General features: G+C 40.8%; 2 non-coding genes across 2 annotated transcripts; one reads left to right on the top strand and one right to left on the bottom strand.

Moving 5' to 3' along the window:
• Positions 1-6343: 6343 nt before the first annotated feature.
• Positions 6344-6417, top strand: trnat-agu. The gene has a single exon. It is a non-coding gene; the product is annotated as a tRNA-Thr (tRNA).
• A 117-nt stretch (positions 6418-6534) lies between these two features.
• Positions 6535-6616, bottom strand: trnas-uga. The gene has a single exon. It is a non-coding gene; the product is annotated as a tRNA-Ser (tRNA).
• Positions 6617-9022: the final 2406 nt, after the last annotated feature.

The following is a 9022-nucleotide window of genomic DNA, read 5'->3' as shown; positions in this document are numbered from 1 at the left end:
AAGTAGTTGCCTCAGCCTGAGGTTAATTGTTTTTCCGTGGTGACCACCAGCACGCAATGTACTGTTAAGTGTTTTCACCTATTTCTGTAAGATCACATTGCTGTTCAGGGTCCTCCAAATCTGTTACGAATGACAAATTGCGAAAAAAGACAGATGGTGTTCAAATTGACTTGGTTGGAGAAAGCACCATAGCAGTCGTTGGTGTCAAAGCAACGTATCCTCATTTGTTCGTATGATATCTTACAAAGAATCATCTCTTTTTATTCGTGAATTCTCCTCCTAATGTCCAACAATAAGAGCGACCAGTTTAGGCAGGTTAAGGAAAAGATGGTGTGTGTGTTTTTTATGTGTCTTGTTTGATACGGTCTCCTGGGTGAAAGTCCTGTGTTTGTTTGACCTTGACCATCCACCTCGACTCCCTCCCAACATGGATTTTGTTGCTCTTCATACTACGTCGCCTGACTTCCTGGCCCACGATGACAACGGTTATGTTTCAGTCAGTGCATAACATTTTGGAGGAGTGGAGGTGTCGAAGTTACAGGCTCGTATTGCTATAAAAGCATCACGATACATCATCCTACAGGCAATACTTGCATGACCACCAGGGGTTGTTTGTCAATTAAATTCAAGATTTAAGATCTTGAACCAAAGACCAAACGTTCTGTTGAGGAGGTCTCTGTTTGGTCTTTTCTCTCCTTACCATTGGCTCTTCCTAGAAGGAGAAATGCTTTCAATATAAATCAATGTATTGCACACCGTTTCCTGACTTACCTCCACCCACACCTCTTCCTTCCTACCTGCATAAAAGAGTGACTCACCGTCTGTTTTCACCACATTTGCACCACCCATTAGTCGGTTTTCAGCCCTGCACCGTCATCTCCCGTAACGTTGATAACAGTGTCTTGTAAAGAGACAAAACAAATAGCCTAGTGCTCTTTGACCCAGTGGGCTTGAGGTGTGTATTTGTGTGCACTCGCAAAAAAAACATACAAATACATTAGTATTACGTAAGAGAACTTTCCTCTGAAGAGGCTTGTTCATCCACCCCTAACCCAACCCTATTCCTCACCTAATGACACATCTAACCCTAACCACACCGGGGAAAGGGGCACTTTATTAAATGGTCTCAGTTTGGAATTAAGGGCATCATTTAAATGAACTAACCACATAAAAAAGTGCAGTTAATGATTTAATGGGAAGTGCTAAAGAGCTTGGTCATGGAGTGGATGTGTTTGTGGTTGGAGATACAAAATACAGACAGATGACAAATCAAAAGACAAAGTCTGAAGTGTGTTTGTAATGTTGGTCATGTTGGCTCATAGCTCGTATCAAGTACAGGTCCATTTATCTATATTTTAATCTGAAGGTGTTGGCTAATTTGTGGTCATTGCTCAGAGATGTTATTTTATCAAACACATGTTTTATAGCAAAAGTGCCCTCTGAAATGGGACATTTTCTTTTTTTCTTTCCACAGAGAACCAATTTCTAACAATTTCTGAAGATGTCAGATTCATATTTATTTATTTATTGATATCCATCACCTCCCCTCTCACACAAAGGAATCAGGAGATGTGGAGTCAAACAATATGTCTGTATATATGTTTGTGTGCACACGAATGCACACTGGAAGTCCGACAAAGTCTTTGGAATATTCATGTAATGTGTAGATTCATGTAATGTGTTTATGTAACTTTGTAAATGCTGTTCATTCTGTACACATGACATCTATTGCTTCTGTCCATCCGGGGAGAGGGATCCTCCTCTGTTGCTCTCCTGAAGGTTTCTTCCCTTTTTTCCCTGTGAAAGGTTATTTTTGGGGAGTTTTTCCTGATCCGATGTGAGGTCCTGGGACAGGGATGTCGTATGTGTACAGATTGTAAAGCCCTCTGAGGCAAATTTGTAATTTGTGATATTGGGCTATACAAAATAAACTGAATTGAATTGAATTGGAAGAGCAACATTCTCCCAAAAGATATTCCCTCATTTGGCTTATTTACTTTTTCGTCAGTGACTCCACCTTCGAGCTCCACCACAGCACAGCTGCTACTGTGGTGTTTCCCGGTGACTTGTAACAGTATTACATAAATGGACCTGATTAGACATTGGACTCAGCTAGGCTCAATAGTACAGGCTTGAGCTGTCAAATACACAGATGTTATGTCGGCTGTATTTCTCTGGAAACCTGTTAACCTTATTTTATTCAAAGATATACGAATATCTTGACACTGCATAAATAGGTTTTAAGAAATACTTCGTTGAACTTCTTGTATTTCCGTTAGCTGTTAGCTCCGTTAGCTGTTAGCTGTTAGCTAACGGAGCTACACACACACACACACACGCGCACACATAATCTCCTGGCAGCGGTGATTTTGATGCTAATTATTATTATTTTTCCACCATTATTGTCTTGGGCAACTGTGGCTTAGTGGTGAGCGTGGCCGTCAGAGGATCGGTGGTTCGATCCATGGCTCTGCTAGCCCCATAAGCAATACACTTACACCCCATAATTGCTCCTAATTGCTTTTAGTGGTCGGAAGACTATAAAAGCGCTACACAATTACAGGTCCATCTCATTTACCATCGCAGAGGAGAAAAAACTACTTTTGTGTCGTCGCATAGAGGAACAATGTGGAAAATACACTTTTTAGGAGGCACCAAAGACAATATTATTAAATATTCCAACTGTACCCTACAGCCTAACTTTGAATTACATCTTTCCTTGTTTTTTCAAATACTAAAAGCAAATACGCCGCAGACTTGCACACTAGGCAGTGACTCACTCCTCACAAGACCATGACAAACATGCCCCTTCACCCTCAGTCAGCTTTCCCCCGATGGGTTTCCCAGCTCCCCCTGCGCACCGCTGAAGGTTCAACCCCTTCAGATTTGTCAGTGCATGTTGAAGCTCGACCCTGAGCACATTCTTCCACTGGCTCCATTCACAGTTTGGCTCGACAAAAACGCTGCACAAAGTAAAGGTAGGGCTTTACTACAATAATAGAAAAGAGCAACGGAGAGCGGCTCCGAACAAACGGGGAACAGATTTGGCTGCTACTGGTTGTGGGATATGTGTTAGCACAGTCACGCAACCGGGCATGCTTGTTCCCCAAAAGGTCTGACATGGAACAACTGTGTGGAGCTCAAGCTATTTTTAAAATCGTACTTGTTTTTTCCCGTGCAGGGCTTTTCTTGAGGAGGATCCCTCTGTGACCAACGTACTGACCTTATAACCACTTCCTGCTCCCTTGACAATCTATATGAGCAACACACGGACAGAAAAAGAGAAGGAAGAGATGTGGGCGGAAAGAAGTATGTGAAGCACCATAAATCAAATCCAGCTGTGTGCGTGTGTGTGTGTGTGTGTGTGTGTGTGTGTGTGTGTGTATGTGTGTGTGCGCACGTGTGTTTCTGTGGAGCTGTGTCCCAGTTCCATATTACACATACTCAGTGGTGTATAAAGTACCTAAAAGCAATACTTGAGTAAAAGTAAAGATACCGTACTGGAAAATGACTCCAGTAAAAGTGAAAGTCACTTATGAGAATACTACTTGAGTAAAAGTCTTAAAGTATCTGATATTTACTGTACTTAAGTATCAAAAGTAATTTTCTGAAAAAAAAGTAAAAGTAAATGCTGTTAATAAAAAAGCAAAGGGTCAGAATTTTGAGAATTATGAAGTTTATTCTTTTAAGTGCTGTGGCCACCATGACCAAGGACAAGGAGTTATGTTGAAAATAATTGGGTTGGCTGTGATCCATCCAGGAGCAACAATGTTTCACATAATATATTGTACGTACGTATACTTTTGCATCTACTAAGAACTTATAACTATATAATTCTCCGAAAAGCAATATGACACTATGAAGGAGTTGTAACAGTGCGTTTATAAGTATGCTCATTCCGACTAGAGGATATAGAGGGAAAATGCATAATATTGTGTTCAGCAACTTGATGCATCAGGTCAGTGTTTTTAGAAAGGAACACAATAGGCAAAGGTTTTGCTCAAGCTGAATCTGCAATTGGGCAACTGCTACCATCACAACTCGATCTGATCATCCACATAATGATTAAAATATCAAAACATGATCAATACTCAAGCAGCACCGAAAGTAACAACCCAGTCATTACTTGAAACTGACAAATGAACTGTTCATCTTCAAAAGAAGTTGTTCTTCTTGGGCTGAAGATTAGTCCTGCGATGCTAAATAGTTTTTCACAGGCCGCTCACAGGTAGAGGTGTATTCAGCTTCACAGACAGCTTGCATGCAGCTTGGAAGGATTTCAGCAAGTTCATGTGATCTGCTGAACAGGCCAAGTATCCATCCAGTTGTTTGGTGCTGTCTTGTGCTTGAGACGACTGTAGAGCAGGGAAGAAGTCCTCTTCGTCAGATGAACTGGACCTGGTGGCATCACCTAGCTGCAGGGAGGGTTCTTCCATGTACACATAGTGAGAAGCTGCGGGTGGTGGGGGTCAACGCGTCCACTGTCTCCTGGATCACTGACTACACTCACAGGCAGACCACAGTAAGTCAAACTGGGACGTGTGCTGTCTGGGACGGTGGTCAGTGATGTTGGAGCCCCACATCCCTTCCTGTTCCCCCTGTACACCACTGACTTCCAGTACAACTCAGGGTCATGCAACATCTGCCGAAGTTCTCTGATGACTCTGCAGTGGTCGGGTGTATTAGGGATGGACGGGAAGTGGAGTACAGGGCAGTAGTGGATGACTTTGTGGAGTGGGCCGGTAGAAATCACCTGCTTCTGAATGTGGTCAAGACCAGAGAGATGGTGGTGGAGTTCAGGAGGAAGATGACGGCTCCACAACCGCTGAGAGTTCTGGGAGAGGATGTGGACATGGTGGAGGAGGATGTGGACATGGAGATGGAGTAGGTGGACATGGTGGAGGAGTACAAGTTCCTGGGTGTCTCCATCGACAACAGACTGAACTGGTAGGCCAACATCAACGCTGTGTACAAGAAGGGGAGGAGTCGACTCTTTTTCTTGGGGAAACTTGGATCCTTCGATGTATGCAGCAAGATGTTAGAGATGTTCTACCAGTCTGTTGGACCAGTGCTCTGTACTTCTCCGTAGTCTACTGGGGGATGGGGGAGCAGCATTGGAATTTTTTTTTTTTTCTTTTTTTTTCTCACTATTCTGATTTTATTATTTCATTATTGTATCATTTCATTATTTAATTTTTTTACATTTTTTGTATTATTAAGTAAAGACTCTGACCCGAGGTATGCGATTATAAAGTATGACCCGACTCTGCACTTACGGAGTCCAGGACTTTATAATGCCAAAAAAAACAGGAAATTAGATAAATAAAATGAAATAAAACATAAAGGTTTGTGGGTTTTCAGTTTGACATCAACAGCAGCTTTACTGAGTGTAATGGGATTTCTGACGGAAGCCGCCAGAACATCATATTATTGCATGCTGATGGATGATAACAATCACAGAGCAAGCAGTGTATATTAAACAACATGTGCAGTTTAAATACAGATGTATATTTCACACTATGAGGCTTATTCGACAGTGTGCGTTCCAAACAGGGAATGTTCCAAATTCCATGTGGTTAGAGAGGAGGAAGATGAGTGGCCTGGTGGTTTGGGGGTGATTAGTAACAGGAAGTAACTCATGGATAATGAAAGTTACACACAGGAGAAAATATGTGTGTTCTATTAATAAAGAATGTCACGAATTTAGAATATTTGGACCACTCATAAGGATTTAATGTAGTCAGTGACGGTTTGATCTCACTTTCCTGGAGTTATTGTGGATTGTGTAAGGGTGGGATTTTTGATATTATGCAACTCAGCGATTAATAACACTTTTTTTTTTTTAAACGACCTGGCAGCGACAGGCAGTGCTTGCTGTCTGTAACAATAATCTGTGTTTGATAAAAAGAAAATTGATTAAAATAAATTATTAGGAAAACAACATCTATAGGTGGAGTGGGAATGTGAACGAACACATGGACACATAAGTCACAAAAGTATGTGCGACGAATGAATCTCATAATCCAGCTAAACTTTCAAGATGTTATCATGGTCTTCATTAGGAGGTTTGACTTCAGTCACACATACTGTTGCCAAGGCTTTGCTCATCAATCGGGTTATATTGATGGCATTACTCTGCAAAGCACTCAAATGTTAATGTTATGGTTTCTCAGCGCCTCTCCGTGGTATCATATAGTTACTACACAACCACCACTGATAAGCAAACCGAGGCTCTGAAATGGGTGCGCGCTCATGAATATATAACAACGAAAATACAACAAAAGCACCACGTATACATCTAGGGCACATATATGTCTTATTGGCACGCAGACGCGGAATAGGCGGCGCCGTGGCTTAGTTGGTTAAAGCGCCTGTCTAGTAAACAGGAGATCCTGGGTTCGAATCCCAGCGGTGCCTTTTGTACACCCTGGGAGGTTATGTGTCGCTTGTGTTTTGTATTCACTCAATTCCAGGATTAATACAGCTACTAGAAAAACTGTAAATACCGTGTTCAAGCAAAATGGTGAGAAAAATCGCTGCGAGCAGGGTTCGAACCTGCGCGGGAAGATCCCATTGGATTTCAAGTCCAACGCCTTAACCACTCGGCCATCGCAGCCAGTGAGTATAAGAAAACATTCGATTTCTTTTTCAATTTGTATTTTATGGTATGTAGACAAACGAGTCCAGAGTGTCTCACCCAAGGATGTTCAAGGGCAACAAAAAAACTGTAAGAATATGATTTGAATGGACAGCTTAATCCCTTTTAAACGCCAATTCTAAACAGTTTACTTTTCAGAGTATGTGAATCTCACAGGATGAAAACATAATGATCTTATAGAATGTGATGCATTGCTGTCGATGAAACTATCCAACATTATATAGATAAGTTAAAAGAACCTCAAACTAAAGACCCAAAACACTCCCCATCCCAATATAAAAATAATTTTCTTGGAAATTCAAAACCATGATAAACCCAATGTACATCAGAGAGACCTCACACGATGAATAACAGTATATCTAAACATTTCCTTTGATGCAAAACAAAAACAATGTGTGAATTCATACCACGATATGGGCTTTATTAGAGACACAGCCAAGCATATTGAAGGAGCCATAATACCTTACTTTCCAAACTCCATTTGCTAGGATCGACACACTGGCCCTTAATTGCTGGCAATGAATAATTGCCATGACATGCAAGAATGATGACCCACTCTCCGTGTGGGTTAAGTAGTCTCATACATGAACACACACATTTAAAAGTTATCCCAACTCTTCTTCTCGAGAATTTGATTGATTTTTAGGAAATATCTGTCCACGGCAATTCAAATGATATGCATTTTCACATCCACTTTGCTTAAATACTCATGGACATCTCTGAGCCACACCCAGTTTGTTGGTAAGTTGATGTGTAGGAGAAGTGTGCTGTATGTTGGTACAAAGATCAGTGATTTATCAGCTGATCAGCACTCCCTCAGTGTTTCCATAGATGTCTATCATGGGCTGATCATGTTTTCTCTATATTTAGAATGTATATCTATATTATGTATACAGAATCTATATTGGGGTCGACTGAGCTCATTCGGATCATAAGGTAGACTACATTTATGTTTTTTCAAACTATGAATGTATTTTAGTATGAAGTATAATTAAGTAAGTATAAAGTATTTCTGAATCTTACATTCAAGTGTACTCCAGAAGATTTAATGCATAAATGAATAGATCAAAATTAAATTATATTCTATTCAAAGTGATTAATAGGCCTTGCATTATTTGGATATTTCATCACACACACGTAGGTTGAGTATCAATATCGTTAAACTGCTTGAAGAGTCAAATCCTGATGCTGAACATGTATTAGACACTCCAGCACTGATGGACTCAGGGTTCAGGACAATTCAAGAAGTTTGGCTTTTACTGACATGGGATATTTCTTGCCATTGGGATATTTCTTGCCATTGATTCACATGATTTAAAATACTTGAGAAGAGGCACCTGTGTGTTTCAATCATCAGTTCCCCCCGCTGGTCACCTAACATAGTAGAGTCCAAGTGCAGAGCAACCACGTGAAGTGATGAAACAAGTGGCAAAATACAACACACATAATTCCTCTAACTTTGTAGGGCCCCAAAATGTATTTTCTGCTACACGATATACCCATTAGAAGTAAACTAAAATATAGCAGATTGCAAGGACAACCCTCAGAAAGTACACAGATTTTACTTGAATACCAAAAACAAATGCGCTCCCCTCCCTTCGAGGAGTTTCCCCCCGTCCCAGTATCTTTATCACACTGGGACGTCCACACACGCACGCAGAAGACTGACTCATGTTAATGTTCTTTTGGTCTAATTTCCACCCACAGAACAGCTTGGATTAATTGTTAATTAATTGTTTAATTTTTACATGTTGCTCTGACAAGTAAAAAAAAAGGACCGCTTATTTATTATTCACATGGTTTTCCTCATTTTGAAATGATGCACAGTGTTGTATAACATTTTGAGTCAGTCAATCCATATAAACAAAAGTGTCACTGTAAGCTAGAAACATTCCAGCATTTGTCAAATGAGTTTTGCACTCATACTTGTTCAAACACAAGAGAGGACACAGTGTGACAGCTTGCCATTCGTTACACCAATGTGATGAGAAAAGCTGTAAAGAGCAGAACAGAAAAAGAAAGAACCGTCTCTCCATACACACATTATACAGGCTGCACTGGCCCAGAACCTCAGAATCTCAGAACCTCATGGTCCCAGAACAGCTGCTTTGCGGCCATTTTATTTATCTTCATGTTGGCCCCTTTTGTGTTTATAGAGTTGGCACGCTGAGTTTACAATGAAAACGTCTCTCCTCAAACATTGCCCTGGGGCAGTTTCCCTGCTGGTGGAATTTGACCAGTCTAATATATCAGAAAACTACTCACGACTCATCATTACTTACTTTGCAGCTCTGTGATTGTCTCTCTGTGTTTTTTTCGTCACAGATTAGAACTCATCACCTGAGAGAGATGTTCAGCGAAGCT

This window comes from Cyclopterus lumpus, chromosome 18 (assembly GCF_009769545.1).
Source record: "Cyclopterus lumpus isolate fCycLum1 chromosome 18, fCycLum1.pri, whole genome shotgun sequence".
Taxonomy (NCBI): Eukaryota; Metazoa; Chordata; class Actinopteri; order Perciformes; family Cyclopteridae; genus Cyclopterus; species Cyclopterus lumpus.
This window is presented reverse-complemented; position numbering and strand designations above follow the sequence as displayed.